Genomic DNA, 17,585 nt, shown 5'->3' with positions numbered 1-17,585 from the left:
GAGAAAAAAAAAAAAAAAAAAAAAAAGAAAAAAATTCAACCAGGCACATAAAATATGAGCCAATTTGCTCATCTTGGCTAATAGATGTTAAAAAGCAAATCTGATCGTGGATAAGCTGCAAGAATATTAAAAGTTGGGGTGTTGCTGGGGCCCTCCCTGGATCTGCAAGGGAAGGGAAGGGTGATGGGTGCTCCCAGGAACGCCAGGGAGGGTACGAGCCTTTATTAGCTCTTACATTAAAAATCTGCTGCTGAACATCAGGCTTTTCAGAGCTCTCGTTTAAAGGTGTGTTGTAGCTTGCTGCTTCCTAATTACCTTGTATGTTCTGCATAATTTTTGTTTTTAATTTCAGATGGGAAAACACCATAAACTCGCTAATTAATTACATTTTAACCCCGGCACATCAGCTGGAGCACACGTTTTGCCGTGCAGCCTCTCCGCAGCACTCCACGGAATCCTCCTCCCAACCCGGCGCCCGGGCAGCCTCCAGAGGAACGGCTGGATTTGCAGGGGATTTCACCAAAACGCCTGGAAAACAAGAGGAAGAGAGAGAATGAGGAGCTGGGTAACCTGATTTTTGGCTACGGCGGCAGCAGCAGCCGCCCACCAAATCCAGCCCCGGAGGAGGCTGCCCCGGAGCAGAAACCGCTGCGGAGGTGACATTAACGAGTGATTGATGGACTTCATATTTCAAAATACCATGAGCTGCCGAAGAGAAAATGTTTGGAGAATATAAAGCAGCTAAAACTACCACCGGGGACATGTGTGTGGGGGGTAAAAATAATAAAATAAGAAGGCAGAAAGGGAGAGGAAGGAGGTGGCAGGGATGACACGATGTCCAGCTCCCCGACCCACTGGCCCAGGGCTTGTTGCTCCGGTCTCCAGAAGCCGCTGTGGGTTCTGCAGCCACCACTGCTCTCTCAGCTCCTCCTAATTTTCCTGCCGCCTCCTCTCCTGCTGAAAACATCCAGCCCAGGTTTCCTTGATTCCATCACGGTCTGTGTCCAATAATCTTATATGTTAAGGCAGAGCAGAGTGAGGAATCCAGGGGGAAGTAACCCCAAACGAGAGCGTGTGCTCGCCAGGCGGGTGGATGACTGGCTTCTTGGCATCCCAAGCTGGAAATTATGGTTTTTTTCCCCTTTGTTTTTATGAATCATTCATGTTTTCATCGCCTTCAAAAGCAAACAGGCAAATGTAAGCGTTAGGATTTTTAAATGGGAATACATTGATGCGCAAACAAACAGAGGTTTAATTTTCTTTCCTCTGATTCCTGGCGAATGCATGTTAATGAGCAGGTGGGGAGCTGGGGGGCTGTTGAGGGACGTGGGGGCAACGGGAGACAGGGCTGGGCTGGTGATGAGGAAGAGGAGGGCTGGTGATGAGGAAGAGGAGCGTAGGAACAGCCCAATGGCACCATCTCCATCCATTCCCAGGCACAAGGGACACAGCAAAGGTCCAGGGGGGACATCTGGGTGTCCCCCCGAGAGGTGTGGGGCAGGGGTGACACAGATTTTGGGGGACAGAGGGGTTCAGGGCTGCATGGTGCAGCCCCGGTCAAGGGGAGCATCCCTTGGGGACCGCGACCGGTCCCTGCCATCGCCCACCATGGACTGCCAGAGCCCCAGTAAAGCTGTTTATGCCCCTCAAGCTCCATCAATCATTTTTTCATAGAGTTGGAAGATTATCGCTTCTTATACGCTACCTCCAGTCCAGCTTGTCACAGGAAAACTCCGGGGAGAAATTCGCAGAGATGTATTAAAGCCATCTAACACTTTCTCCATGGCAACTGGGACCGGTGCAAATCCCATCAGCTCTGCCTGGAGCAGGATGAGAGCTCCTCCGCAGCTCTTCCAGGCGCCCAGATAACGGCAGATAGAGGGGAAAACATCTTCATTAGCTCGAGATGCCTCCCGACTATAACACACAATAACGCTTGATTAACGCCAGAGCATTTATCACTTATGAAATGTGTTTGGTTGAGGCTCCTCAGCAACTTTCCTTTTCCTGCTCGTCTGGGCGACGGCACGGGGAGATGCCGAGGCCAATGTCCGAGCATCCAAGGGGATGGGGGAAGAGAAGTGACGGGGTTGGGCAGAGAACAATGGCAGCTCCATGCGGGACACCTCTAGACTGCCTGACAAAGATCAAATGAGAGCATATTTATAGTAACGCATCATTAATAATACTTCTCAATTTCAAAAGTCTCAGTCTTTGTTTGTTGTGCTGTCCTGGAGGCTGGGATCCTCTCGATGAAGTGGGAGAGGGAGCTCCTGCCTCCAGGAGCAGATGCCAAGTGTTTAATACCAAAAGTTACAGCCACAGCGTGCGCTGGAAGGTCTTTAAAAATAGCTCGAGGTCTGTGTGTGCAGAGACGACATTGCGAGCCGGAGGGATGTCCTACATTTCCCGACTGGCTTAATCCCTCACACTGCTGATAAAATCCCTGCTCATCCTCCCGGTAGGTGAGCTCCCTACCAGGGAGCTGAGCTTCTCATCTCTGAGAAGAACCCATCCCGTAATTAAGGGCTGTGGGCTTGGGACCATTGCAGCTTTGCAGGAGCGGGACATCTCCTGGGATGCAGGAGGACCTCAGCAGGTCCAGAGAGGTGATTCTGCCACTTCACTCTGCTCTGGTGAGACCTCACCTGGAGTATTGTGTGCAGGTCTGGAGCCCTCAATATAAGAAGGACATGGACCTGATGGAGAGGGTCCAGAGGAGGGCCACGAGGATGATCAGGGGGATGGAGCACCTCTGCTCCGAGGACAGGCTGAGGGAGCTGGGGTTGTTCAGCCTGGAGAAGAGGAGGCTCCGGGGACACCTAATAGCAGCCTTCCAGTACCTGAAGGGAGCCTACAGGAAGGCTGGGGAGAACCTGTTTAGAAAGGCCTGCAGTGACAGGACGAGGGGCAATGGCTTCAAGCTGGAGGGGAACAGATTTAGACTGGAGATTAGGAGAGGGTTCCTCACTGTGAGGGTGGTGGAGCACTGGAACAGGTTGCCCAGGGAGGTGGCTGAGGCCCCATCCCTGGAGATATTCAAGGTGAGGCTCGATGAGGCCCTGGGCAACCTGGTCTAGTTGGGGGTGTCCCTGCTGACTGCGGGGGGGTCAGACTAGATGGCCTTTGGAGGTCCCTTCCGGCCTGGGCAATTCTATGATTCTATGCAGGATCTGGTGGGGACCCCTGCTGGAGCTGGGCTTGGCCGTGGTGGCCAGCAGGTCACCCCAGGGACCCATTTCCATCTGGGTGACAACCCGGGTGTGCTGTCTCCTCAGCCGTGAGGCGAGGACACGAGGAGCAGGGCTTTGCTGATGTTGTCCGGTCAAAAGCCCCGCTCTCTGAGGGAAAAAAATACTTGTTTGAACCACTGGAGCGAATCTGTAATTTTATTTCGACTCAACCTACCACCGAACTGTGAGGGAGCCAAGCCCTTTGAAGTCTGCCATGTCCAATCCATTATTAATCATTGTAAATCTGGTATAATCTCTACAAGCATATTCTGCTCCCTACAAATAGACTGGTGCCAACTTGCTCTAATAAATCCTGCGTCAGGGCAGCTATTGTGTCTTCTCTTCAGGCAGCATTTCCCAGCAGAAATATTTAAACAATAACGGTCTCTATTTGGTGCAGTCACTTTTGTTTTAGAAGACTACGGTCTAACGTGTAACAGATTTAGAGCTTACAGAAAAGCTTGGATTTATGGGATGCTTTCTTTCCAATAGTTTTTTGTTTCTAATAATCCCTGTGAGGCAGTAAATGTCTCTGTTTGGGCTCCTAACTTCATGCCAAAGCAAGAAAACTATGTTCTTCTTCCTACCCACCACTTTGGGGCAAAACTGGAAGTTCTAGCGAAAGGGGGCAACAATCTAGCATCGCTTCCCTGCAGCTCACAACTAGAAACAACTGCTGATTCCTCTGGAGGGAGCTGGGATGGCCCGTGGAGAAAGAGGAAGGACACACGAGCGTGAGGAGCACTCTGCACAGAGCGAGGACTTCCACAGAGTCCAGTTACACATGGCAGAGTTAGTGAGAATCAGTGAGATACCTACTGCTGCCTTTGAGAAGCAGACCTTGAGGATAAAGGCAAGGTTTTACGGATCTTTCCCCTGTAATGAGTTTTTCCACGCCAGGAAAAACTTGGCACTCGTGAGGAAAGGCAACGCTGCTGTGGGTAAGGGAGCACTGGCTGTAAAAGTAGCCCATGATAGCAACAACCTTCACAAGGAGAGGCTTAAAGCCATGGAAAATGGCTCTGGGAACTCCAGAAATACCAGCATTTTACTCACCTGCAGTCACAGGCTTCCTCAGCTTCATCCAGGCGACGCCGTCGGGTGATGCCCAAAGACAAGGCAAGACTCAGCTTCAGAGGGACCAGTTCCCCGTGGATGATAAAGGCCAACCGGCCAAAAAACCTCAAAGGTGAGAACAAGCAAAGAAATTCAACACCAAAATATACACTGGCCAGAATGAGTCAAGCACAAGGGTAAGAAAAACTGACCCCCAAATTGCACAGGGGGATGCGTGAGAGGAGAAGGTTGATGCCCTGAGCTGCTTCTCGCTGCCGTTCACAACAGGGAGCTGTGTACAGAAACAACTGCTGGAGGTTTATCAACTCTTACTGATCTCCTAGTCTGGACCAGACAGGCTCCCAGTTTGTGGGAGCACCCGACTGGGTTTGTTTGGAGCAAAGCCGGTCTCCCAGAGGGACTGGGAAGCTCCAGGGTTTAATACATGCTCCAATGTTTCCCAGACGTAGGAAAGTTTCCCTGGGAGGGTTTGTGGCTCCATCTGTGGCAGCTTCTCCTTTGGATGCTGGTGCCAGGAGCCCTTCTCTCCTCCCTGGCAAAACATTGGCACCAACCATCCCTCGGCTGCCAGGGAGCAGGGACGGAGCCCGGCTGCTCCAGCAGGATGAGCAGGGGGATTCCTGGAACCACTGCCAGGAGCACAGTGATGGTCACCCCCACCCTAGAACTCATGGGCCCCAATACCAGCCTGGGTCTTTAGGGAAGATTTAATCATTAAGATGCTAAAGACCCCTTGGCAGAGCCCGAGCACCGCTCATGACAGGGATGGGGCTTGCTGAGGATGCTGAGTCCACACGACCAGGGGAAGGAGCTGCGCAGGTTGTTGGTCCAAACGACAGCTTGTTTGCTCTCTCCCTGACAAACGAGCCGGAGCTCCAAAAGCAATTTAGTCTGGGAATAAACATCCGAGTCCCCGCTGCCGGGGCGGAGGCTCCGAGGGAGCTGCAGCGAACGCGGCTTCCAGGCACTTGGTTTTTCACTTGACTTCCTCAGCTGGCAGCTCGCACAGACTAAACGCTCTCCAAGAGGAGCAGCTATTTCCTGCCCATGCCAAGGACTCCGGCCAAAAAATGCCTTTTTTTTCCCACCCTCTCTTGACGCTGCTCATTAATTTTGTTTGTTTTCTTTTTATTTTTTTTTAAAAGCTTTTGCTGGTTCCTCAATTAGGAGAGAAAGAAAAGAAGGAAAACTGGAGGTACAGAGTTCGGCCGGATCCCCGCAGTGGGCAGCTGTGATTGCTGAGGTGCCCAAAAGCTCTTTTTAAGGAGGGTGCGCACAGCCAGGCCGCCACATCTTCACCTTCCTCCTCCTTCCACCAACACAACTCGTTTAGCACCTTGCCCACACTGATAAATCGGCAATAAAAATGCACGGGGAACTCAAGTCGGATCGATTTATTTCAATATTTCTGACACGGTTGCGGCGGGAGCCCAGAGCCGGGGAACCAACAATGTAATTTTCTACCAGAGAAGCGGCAAGACGTTGGGCATAAATTATGCCTAAATGCCACATAGATAATGAGGCTGCGTCTGTGAAGATTTGTCTCCCTTTTTCTTGCACTGAAAACACCCCGAGACAGCGATCCAATGCGGGATCTGTCACAGCACGACATTTCAAATAGGATCGGGTCTCACTGGAGGCATCTCCCTCCATCGATGGGGAGGATGGAGCTGGGGTACCCGAACTGCAGAGATGCTCTTCCCTCCCTCATTCCCCCAGCTCTGCAGCTCCGAGGCCAGAGCACAGGGTCTAACAACTGAAAATCAGAATATTAATGTTCACCTTTTGGGGAGTAGTTGAATATGCCACTTCCAATGAAGAAGGGTATTAATTTCAGTGCTGGCAGGAGACATCCGAGGCAGTTTCCATCATTATCAGGAGGAGGTGGCGGGGCTGGAGCGAGCTCTCTGCTAGGAGCCAAGAGCAAAGAAGAGTATATTTTTCTTTTTCCATTTAGACGAAGAAAAATACACCTCACGTGCCTGCACTCTCCGAGCTGGAGTTCATCATTTCTACCCACTTCCCTCTATTTAGAGTCCCTCTCGGAGCGGGTTTCGAGCACTGATTTTGGTAAATAAACTGCCGGGGGCATTCCCCTCTGTTGGCTGCACGGCACGTGTGCCACCCGCAGGACCCGCTTCCTCTAATGGTTCAAATCAGGCTCCTCTGTAGCGCCTTGAGTGAAGTGATGACTAATTGCATCTCTTGGGGCTCCCACCACTTCCCAGCCCAACTACCTGATTGTAAGCAGCTCGTTAGTGTGCTTCCAGAACGAAGCCACCCCTCAGCCCTGTGCAGGGCTGGCTGGGAGGAGGGGGGGGACACACAACGATTCACATCCCCCCATGGGCTCCCCTGGCGTTGGCAGCATCCTGCATCCCTGTGCCCACACTCCCCAGGGGTCCCCCAGCCCTCGGGCAGAGGAAAAGACAGATTTTGGTGTCCCCAGCCATACTTTACAGTCCGGGGGTCAGTTAAGACATGCCCATGGACCAGATGCCCCATCAGAGGGGATGGGGAGGAGGGGGCTGCCCTCACCTAGTGGGGGCTGCTTCACAAGGGCAGGTGCCAGCTCTTTCTTGGCACTTTGTAAAATTTACATGCAGAAGGAAATGACAGAAAGGCTGTGAGCCGGGGCTGTGGGGAGGACGTGAGGTTGGCTGCAGTAACCAGCTTTTCCAAAAATACCCTCCCTCCATCAAAGATGCTCTATTTTTAGAGCTACGAGGTGTCACCCTGACAAGCGGCAGGGTCAGAGCTTACCTTTAAACTCTCAAAGTTCCTTTGCCCTTGTGCAAACCCCTCGGTTTTCCAGGTGGGAATCCCACCTAAGGACACTCAGTGCCTCCAGCCCCAGCTTCCTGCAGAACTCCGACGTGACTGGACCCCATCCATCCAACAAACTGCTTCTTTCCTTACCCTGAGCAGTTGACACACACATCTAAGAAAACGATCTGTGTTTTTAAAAAAAACCCACAATGAGCTTTCCTGGTGGGGAAATTGCTCTTCTGTGACTTTTGCGTAGGAGACGTATGTGCTCAGGCAAAGAAGGAACTCCCCGGGTGCCTGGATCCTTTTCCCCTGCTCCGACAGCCGCGGCAGAACAGGGCAGGTTAATTAAATTATCACAGATCTGAGAGCTGCTCGACAGCACTGGAAACAGGGGAGACCCCAGCGAGAGCCGTAGGACTGCCGTGTCTGCACAGACAGGAACCCAGCACACAGCCTGTAAAATTAAAAACCGAGCAGTTCCAATCGCTAGGAATAAAAGCCATCATTTGCATGTTAAAACACCTCGGCTTAACAGTGGCAATTTCCCTCTTTTTAACTTTCTTGGTTTACACAGTTTCCAGGATGAATAATGCAAGGAAGCTCCTCATCTGCTATACGGATTCAAAAATGTGATGGGACTGCTTTTCCCCCCCCTCCAGCTCCCCCCAAGCCTACACATCTCCTGCAGGGAGTCTTTCCACCGAGACACCCAAATACCTGCTGCCAGCAGCCTCTGCCAGCAGCTCCTCAAAGAACTTTTTAACCGTGAAGGTTGGGGAGGGAACAAGCCTGTGGGCAGCCCCCATGGAGGGTCCCAGCAAGCCCCCCCCCCAGGGGGTTTTAATGTTTAAAATGCAAAGAAGTCACATCCCCTTTGCTCATCACCTTCATAACCATCAATAAAGTAACGGGGACGCGGTTCCCTGACTGACATGGAACTCTGCTTCCCCAGGAATGATGGCTGGGACACCAGGAACCCTGCCCTATCTGTCCCTGTTTAAGCTAATGGGATTTATGTGTCGCTAATAACGCTCCTAATCATTTTTCCATTGCTCACATTACAGCCTGACAGCTTCCCTGTTTGCTGACATAAAAACACAGGCTCCGCAGATTTCCATTAACGAGATCTTGCATCTCTCCCTTTAGGAACAAGCAAATCAGCTCAGGGGGGAGAAAGCATCGCCGTCAGCCTGGTTCTGGATGCAGAATATATTAAATTTGAATAATCTAGGTTACATTTACTGTTAAGACGTCCTCTTGTCTGAGGAGGAAGGAGAATTAGAGTGCAGACTAATTGATCAGTGCCTGGCAAGGGGCTGACTTGCAGAGATGGGCTTGTCTGGCCTCGCTGCCATGGAGCAGGAGCCAAACCCAGCAGAGACACCAGTTTGTGCCTGTCCCACCACTGCCCATCCCACCTTTACATGCTTTGCTCACCGGTTCTGCTGGTTCCTGACCTGTTCCTGCCTTTTCCCGGGGGAGCAGCCCAGACACCATCCTGGGCTGGGCAATGATGGCCCCAAGGGCAGCGATGTCCTCGAGGGCTGTGATGTCCCCACCATTGGGGCAAGAAGAACACATAACAGGAAGATCTGGTGCCCTTCTGCCATGGAGAAAAGACATGGCTTGCCTGGAAGAGAAACATCAAAAAGTCATCCTGCTACTGCTCACCTTGTGAGAGATCCCTGCCTTTCTCCTCTAACTGAATCAGAGGGAAATGATCTCTCTCTGGGCTGGTGGGTTCTGCCGTGCAAGAAAGAGTAAGGCTTTTCCCCTCCAGCACAACCCAGAGAGAGAGAAAGAGGCTGTGAAAGTGCTCAGAGCCACCTCACCCTCTGAAAAAGTAATTTATAGCTTCACCCTCTGCCATCAAAGCTGTTTCCTCTGCAGCTGAGTTCAATTTCCCACTCCAGGTCTGAGCCCACCCCCTGCCCTGGCTCCCCCTGAGCCCCCTCCCCAGCTGGAAGCCTCATCCTGCTGGGTACTGGGGGTCTTCCCCTCATCTCCCTCCCCAGCTGGAAACCCTCATCCCTCAGGGTGCTGGGACATCTCTCCCTGTAAAGGAACCCACGTGTACAATTACATGGAAAACTTTGCTTTCCACTTCCCGTAACACCTAAGTAATCTACATTTAAGTAACGCACACCATCTGCTCTCCTGAAGAAACGTACCTCCCCTTATTTGCATTTGCAAGTGTTTATTAGGTTTTTTTTACTTTTATGATGCACCAATCTTCCACCGAGCTCGAGGAAACCTCCTTCCTGGATTCCCTTTGCCCCACGTCCCCACATCCCCTGGCTTAGGGGCAAATATCTCAATTCTGGCCCAGGGTGTAATGATGTAAAAAAACATCTCTAAAAGCGGCAGCAGAACCAGGAATTGAACCAGGCTTTATCATTCCTGCTCGAGGAAACCTCCTTCCTGGATTCCCTTTGCCCCACGTCCCCACATCCCCTGGCTTAGGGGCAAATATCTCAATTCTGGCCCAGGGCATAATGATGTAAAAAAAACATTTCTGAAAGCGGCAGCAGCACCAGGAATTGAAACAGGCTTTATCATTCCCGGCGCCTCCAAAGTGACTGCAGGATCTGACCGAGACCTCCCACCCCCAAAGGCTTGAAAGAGCCGACACTGACAGTGTGTAACAGAGCTGGGGATGTCTGGGAATTCCAATAAAAGTGAGAAGCTCCATTTCCAGGAGGCTGGAGGCGGGGGCTGGCAGCCCGGCCGGCGGTGCCGCAGCGGCAACGCACCAACCCCGCTCCAGGAACAGGCATTTTCTCTCCCATGCAAATTGTCCCGCTCGCATTAGAAAATCAAATTCTTTCCATTTATACATGTTTAATGAGAATTTCAAGAGCGTATAAGGCGGCTAATGCTTCCAGGCTGAGAGCAGGCAGCTGGAGCTGGAGATGGGGAGGTCTGCAGTGCCGCTGGATGCTGGCCCGGTAGCCAACTTGGCCACCATCCCCTCCTGGTCCCTGCGGGGTCACTGATCAAGGAATGAGATCCCAGTCCCTCGGCTCCCCGTGCCCAGCCACCCCTGGCAGCGAACGGGGGGGGATGGCTCCAGCTACGAGACCCAAACTTGCTCATTAACAAGCTGTTAAATAATTGATAAGTTTATATATAATTGCTTCTGTGTACATAATCTTGCTTTTTTTTTTTTTTTTTTTTTTTCAGAAAACTATCATCAATTTTCAGTTAGTTCCACTCGAGGAAACAAGGGCTAATGCTCTCGGTTGAGCAGATGAATATTTATGACGCTCTTGTCCTGGCTGGGGCTGGGGAGAAACGGATTATTCGGCTTCCTGGCGGGGAAGGTGGGGGGTGGGAACCCCACACCTCCTCTCCCCAGTCCCCCCCAGCCTCTCCAGACCCCCCACCCTGGCTAATTGGCCTCTGGAGAGCATCAAAGTTTGGCCATCCTTGGGCTGGCGAGCGGGTCGTGGGGATGGGCTTGCTGCTCCGAAAATGCTCCTGGAGGTGGTCCCTGCTGCTGGGACCCCCTGTTCCAGCACTCAGGAGTTATTTATTATTTTTTTATTATTTATTTATTATTTATCTATGATTTCATGCCCCTAGGATGGAGAGGGGTTGGCAGAGGTGGGGAGAAGTGTGTAGGTAGGATGAGGGACAGGGGATGTGCAGCATTTCTTCTCCTTTTCTCCAGTTTTCCAGAGCCTCCTGCTTCCCCCCCTGCCCATAACTCGTTCTCCAACACCCATCATCATCATTTAAACCGAAAACATCCCCGGTTTGATGGAAAAAAAATGCCTAAATGCCTTCAGACAAGATGCCTGGGATTACCATCACCATAACCTTGTGACCAGAGCCTGTACGGGATGAGGAGGGCCCCGAAGGAACATCCTTCAGAAAATCCCAACTGCTCAGTGTCTAAACCATTTACCCCCCAGCTGCCGGGCACCAGCCCTCCTTCCAGCCCCATATCCATGGGCATCCCCTCCAACGATGTGCCCTGAGTCCGAGCGGGCGCCAGCCCCATAAATCCTGCCAAGGAATTCCCTGTCCCACCAGCGTTTTGGGTGTGAAGAGCCAGAGAATGGGAGGGTTGCAGAAAAGCTTCATTCCCAGGGGCTCCACAGCAGCACCCCCCCAGCTGAGGGGGGACCTTCTCATCTCAGGGTGTCCCCCCTCATGGCGTGTGGCTCCTCGGCTCCTCACACATCCTTGCCTCACTGCAGGAACCAAATGTTTTGACTTTGCTGTTTATTCCTGGTTTTTTAAAGCGGGTTCTGAGTGAATAATAAATAGGGTTTTACGGCAGCTGGTGTTTCCTTCCGTAATGCACAAGGTAAGGCAGAAACAAACATATTTGCTTTTGCTCCGTCTATTTATACAATAATAGTAGCTGCAGTTTTAACAGCGAAAAAAATGTAATTACCGCACATGTTCTCACGAGCACTAATTAGCAGGATGTTTAAGGATACGCTTAAACACGTCGCTGCTGGGTGGGGGGTTTATGGTGGGCTCTGTGGGGCTGAACAGGGGCTGGGGAATGGCAGTGTCACCTCCGCCAGCAAGTGCCTGAGTGGCAGAGCTGGACACAGTGTTCAGATACCCCATCGTGGAGAAATTAAAGGGTATTTGGAACCAGAGCAGGGAAAGGTGCCGAGGCACAGCAGCCCTCGCTCCTCCTTGGCTCCTGCCATCCTCAGTGCATTTGTCTTGATTTTTCACAGCTGGGGAAAGTGGTGCTGGTGAAAAGCCAAGTGGAAAACCATCCACTACCGTGCCCAGAGCCACAGCACCAGGGCAGGTACCGGGGCTGATACAGAGGGGAAACAGCCTGACCTTCCTTCTCTCCTGCTCCTCTCCATCCCCTGCAGCCGAGAGGGATCCAGGGTCTCACAACAAACCTGTTCCTCACGGTGCCCGTAATCGAGGCTTTGCTAATCCAGGAGATTTTTTTTTTTTCTTTTCTCCTTTCCCCCCACCCCTGCTTTGTATTGGCAATAACATTAGCTTGGTGAAACCATAATTAAGATAATTAAATGAGCAATTTACTTATTAACAGATTGCAACCTTTTCAAGGAGATTTACTGGGTTTCCCCCCTTGGAATGCCATCTCCCTGCGCACGAGAAGTTGGGAAGGACACGCCTGAGGAGGGGACTGAGCAGCGTGACCCAAACCTCTGCTGACTCCTCCATCAGCAGGACCAGGGGGGCCCCAGATGGTGCTCAACCCCCTGACACTGCTGTGTCCCACAGGGAAAAGGGGCTGGGCTGGTTCTGGGGAGGGTGGGCTGGGGGGTCCCAACTCCTGTATCCCCATCCCCGGGCTTGGGGAGCTCTTTTGCAGAGCCAAAAGCCGGAGCCACGTGTCTGCATGAGCTGCTGTCATTCCTCCCCTCATCCCAAATCCACATACTCCTGTGTCAATCCTGTAAGAAGCTGGAATTTAATGCCTGGCTTAATATTTCCCTGGATGCTTATTTATAATGAACTGAAGCAAAAATGCCGTCTTCCCTGGTGGAAGCCGAGCGAGCGGCTCGTGGCAGGGACTCCTGGAAGCACAGAGGAAGAAGCCAGCAGTATGGGAACCACCTCCTGGGCTCCCTGTGGATGGCGTTGGGGACCTGGTGCCCAGCTTGGAGTGACCATACTTGGGCCACTGCAGCACTGGGCACTCAGCTTTTGTCCAAAGGCTCAGGATGCACCGCAAACCAACCTGAGCATCCTGTGCCACTGGGCAAAAGGAAAAAAAAACAGTGTGTGATTTCCTCCAAATCTGCCTAAAAAGGGCCAGACGGCCTTTTTCTCCCCCAGAGCAATCTGTTTTATCGGAAGAAGTAATTCTGGAAGAGTCAGGGTGTTCCCAGGCTGCCCAGCTCAATTGCCACCACCTTGGCGAGGTGCTTGGGGGGGAGCTTGGGGGGGCTGATTTTCGGTGGGAATCATTTCCTCGTTGGGCTGTCTCTGAACAGAGCTGAAGGGTGGGATCTGAGCCCCGGGAAGGGATCCATGCCCCGGGAAGGGATCCGTGGGGCTGGCAGTGCCACCGGGGCACAGCTGGGGAAGGCAGCGGCGCCGGCAGCTCCCGCATTGGCACAAACGCAGCCTCCAGCCTCCTGCACCCGGTGCTGGAATCACTGGACAGAAAATTAAAAACTCCTGGGAGAATTCTCCCCCGTCTCTCCCTGTGCATTCAGGAGAAGCAGCTGCTGCTTGTACTCGGGAGACTCGGCTCCACTCTCAGAATAAATTCAGCATTGCCCTTTTTCCACTCCGAACTTTGACTAGTCTTTTTTTTTTTTCCCCCTTTTCAGCTTCCCTGGTCTGTCCAAACGCGGTGACACAGAAGCCACGAATGGCTCTTCTGACACATGTGGGGCAGGTTGGTGCTTACACCGGGGCACGTCCCCCAGGGGCTGTGATTTACCCTCAGCCGGGGCAGGTGACACACCTCTGCCTCGCAAGATCCCTCGTGGGGCAGGTTGGTGCTTACACCGGGGCACATCCCCCAGGGGCTGTGATTGACCCTCAGCCGGGGCAGGTGACACACCGCTGCCTCGTAAGATCCCTCTGATTCATAGAATCAGAGAATCGTTCAGGTTGGAAGAGACCCTTGGGATCATCGAGTCCAACCATCTCCCCTACTCTACAAAGTCCTCCCCTACACCATGTCCCTCAGCACTGCATCTAAACGGCCCTTAAACCCATCCAGGGATGGTGACTCCCCCCCCTCCCTGGGCAGCCTGTTCCAATGCCCGACCACTCTTTCGGTGAAAAATTCTTTCCTAATGTTCAGTCTAAACCTCCCCTGTTGGAGCTTGAAGCCGTTCCCTCTCGTTCTGTCACTAATTACCTGTGAGAAGAGACCAGCCCCAACCTCTCTACAGTGTCCTTTCACAAAGTTGTAGAGAGTGATGAGGTCTCCCCTCAGCCTCCTCTTCCTCATACTAAACAGTCCCAACATTCCCCACATCTCTGTGGCTTGTGGTCTCCAGCAGCAGCTTGCCAACGTGGAAGGGAGCTATCAGGAGCATGGGTTCATGCTCCAGCACCGGCACAGCTTGTGGGCTGGGAGTCACTCCCGGGATCACCCTTTCCCATTACCCCTTCCTGGCTCCCATGCCATCAGAGCCACGGTGCTAATTGGCTTCATTATGACACAGAACATGTCACACACCAGGAGGGCTGCGGGTGTCATCCCAAATCATCATTGTCTTGTGGCAAAGGGACCCCACGCCTCGACAGCAGGATGTCTCCATCCAAGGGCTGTGATCCACCCGAAGCCACGCTGGTGAAGATGCAGGGCACCGTGGCAGCTCCCCTGGCCGGTGGTTCCATCATCACTGTCACAGACAACACCCAGCACCTCCAGCCATGGAGAGAAGGAGAAGGGAGAGCACAGCATCATCTCAGACCAGGCTGCATCCCCCCAGGGGCTCGGCATCACCATCCTGGCCTGTCCCCCACCAGCTGTGCCTTCCATCTGCCAGCCACCACCTCAAACCTCCCCGAACCTTACTCAGAAAGTGTCACTCCAAACCCTGAAATCCTCATTTTTTTGGCTGCCACGGAGCTTCCCCAGAGGGAAAGCACCTGCAGGTCATTAACGAGGGACCCACAACCTCTTGCTTTTCCTGGGCAGCCCGTGCACTTCTAAGCAAAACACCAAATTAAAGCCTCAAGAGCTCGTCCCGGAGGGAAATCACTGCCATTCTCACCAGAGAAATCGTCTCGGTGTTTCCCCAGGGCCCTTTCCCCTTCTGCAGCTCTCAGTTGCCTGGGACATCTTACACTGCAGTATTAAAAAAACATGGATAATTATTACTGTTCGCCAGCATAATAGTTTCAAGAATCAGCATCCCTACTTTTTGCAAGAAACATATCCTCAGGCACTTTCCTGTGCATATAAGTGAAGCAGAAAAGTTCAAGTGAGAAAAAAAGTCATCTCAGCCAAGCACATTTATAGAGATGAATTATTCTGAAAATTTCTGAGCGCCCAAACTAACTGCAGCGGATTTGAATTATAGAATTATAAGCAACAGGTTTCCTTTTGATCCTCTGGGCTAAAAAGTTATAATTAGCACAGGCACCATAAAAGTGGCTTTTAAATTAATTAAGCCTCGGAAGGGAGGAAGTTTTGTGAGGTCCCTCCCTCGCTTACATAAGGCAGCCGGCCCCACCGCCCGCTCTCGGGGATGCTGCGGTGGCTCCTGGGCTTGAGCAGATTTAAGCAGAATTTTAAGGAAAGAAAAGAGAGAAACGGGGAATTGAGCAAGTGGGGAGTCTGCAGTGAGAGGCTGGATCCCGGCCATCAGCAGCCTGAAGAGGTGTTGCAGCCAAAGGAGCTGGAAAGATGGTTTGTATTGTCTGAGAGCTGCGTTCCTGGGTTTGCAGGGTTCTGGGTTGTACCGACAGGGACTGGTGTCACAGAGTCACAGAATCCCATGGGGTTGGAAGGGACCTCTGGAGATCATCTCCTCCAACCCCCTGCCAGAGCAGGTCCCACAGGAACGTGTCCAGGTGGGTTTGGAATGTCTCCAGAGAAGGAGACTCCACCACCTCCCTGGGCAGCCTCTTCCAGGGCTCTACCACCCTCTTGGGAAGAAGTTCCTCCTCATGTTTTGGTAGAACTTCTTATGTTCCACTTTGTGCCCATTTCCTCTTGTCCTATCCCCGGGCACCACTGAAAAAAGACCGGCCCCATCCTCCTGACACCCAACTTTTAAGTATTTGTGAGCATTGATCAGATCCCCCCACAGTCTTTTCTTCTCCAGACTAAAAAAACCCAAGTCCCTCAGCCTTTCCTCAGCAGAGAGATGTTCTAGTCCCCTCAAGCATCTTGGTAGCCCTTCCCTGGACCCTGAACACATGCCAGGAAGGCAGCATCTTTACAAGGGCTGGCTCGGAGGCCATGGCTTGTGCTTTCCCAGCCTCCAGACCCTCTGGTGATACGCCACCCTACCTGTTGCCCGCACGATAACGGGCTGAGTTCAGTTGGGAAAAGCATATGTTGCGGTACCGAGGGTGGAAATGCCACCTCTCACAGTTGTCTCCTTCTTCTCACTTCAAAAAGGCTGCGGGGAAGGGTGACATATGGCACCTCGGCGTTGGGTGGTTTCATCCACACGGGTAGGGCCAGGGAAAAGCGAGCGGCGCCGTGTTCCCCCCGGGGAGGGCAACGCTCCCACTGGGATGCTGCCAGCTGTGCCAGCATCCCTGGGCATCACCCCCAACCCAGCCCCCTGGGCGATGAAATAAACCAATTAACAGGCTCCTCCCTGTCAACGCCATATAATGATATATTCCTCAAATATATCATTAAAGCACGCTCACATAATTATAACATTTTATTCCACTCGAGCAAAGGTGGAGCTCTGGCAGGTGCTAAAATTAATTTGACTGTTTCCACTTACTCTCTGCTCCTCTGAAGAGGAGAGTGGGGACAAGGGGATGAGGGTCATCGAGACCCTCCCCGTGGGGCTGTCCCAATGCCCAGGGCAGGCTCCGAAGGGGTCTCCCAGTTTGGGAATGGTGAAGATCCCTCTGGAAGGACAAAACTCTCTCACTGGTTGTCTCTGAGAATAACAGAAAGTGGTGAGAGGCTTCAGGGGAGCGCTGGGACCGGTGCCGTGGTGGGGAAGGCTGTCAGCACAAATACCTCGGGTAGCCGGAGAGCAAACACTGCTATTTTCCCTTCATATCCGAAATTATCTGCAAATGCCATTGCTGTAATATTCTATAAATATTCACTCTTCTCAAAGCCTCCCTCTCAGCAGCCCTCCCCGGAGCCCACTCCTCTCTCCCCACCGCACACCAGACCTCGCCGTTCCTGCTCTGGGGGGGATGAATGACACCAAAAAAAACCCCCATGGGAGGGGGACCCCACTCATCACACCTGGAGGTGGAAACCTGGAAAATCTCTGGTGACAGGGAAGACGTGAAGCACCACGGATGAGGGGGAACACGTTCCTCTCTGCAAAAGCAGGCGGGGAGGTGACAGCCACCCCATGGTCACCGCTTAATTAAAAGGAAAAGGGAGTTTTCTGGCCTGACACGGAGCCAGAGAGGAAATTCTGGGGCTGGGGGTGAGGTGGGGGGTCCACCAGGGATGGGGACCAGGCTGGGAGTCACTGCATGGGGTGGGAGCATCACCTCTGGAGCAACCCGGGGGTCCTGGAGGAAGGGCTGCAGGAGGGGGGGAGGGCAGAGGGGGGGCTGTGATTGCCCCACATGGGCTGGGCTTCCCCCAACGTGGCTTCTGGGGGGAGACGGGAGCTGGAGTCCCCCCACGGATGCAAAGCCCATGTGGGTAGAGGGTGGGCAGTGCCAGTGTGAGCCTGGGAAAGGAAATGAAACGAAAAAATAAATCACAGCAACCTCTTTCCATGGCATTGCCCCTTCCCCGGGGGGAGCAATCAGGGCTGAGGATCTTTGCAAAAATGAGCTCCTGTAAGATCTGAGGAATCTTTCTGCTTCTGCAAGGGGAGGGAGCCTATAAATCCAGTTAGTCACACTCGCTGGATTACA

This window comes from Calidris pugnax, unplaced genomic scaffold (genome assembly GCF_001431845.1).
Source record: "Calidris pugnax isolate Ruff unplaced genomic scaffold, ASM143184v1 scaffold217, whole genome shotgun sequence".
Lineage (NCBI taxonomy): Eukaryota > Metazoa > Chordata > Aves > Charadriiformes > Scolopacidae > Calidris > Calidris pugnax.
This window is presented reverse-complemented; position numbering follows the sequence as displayed.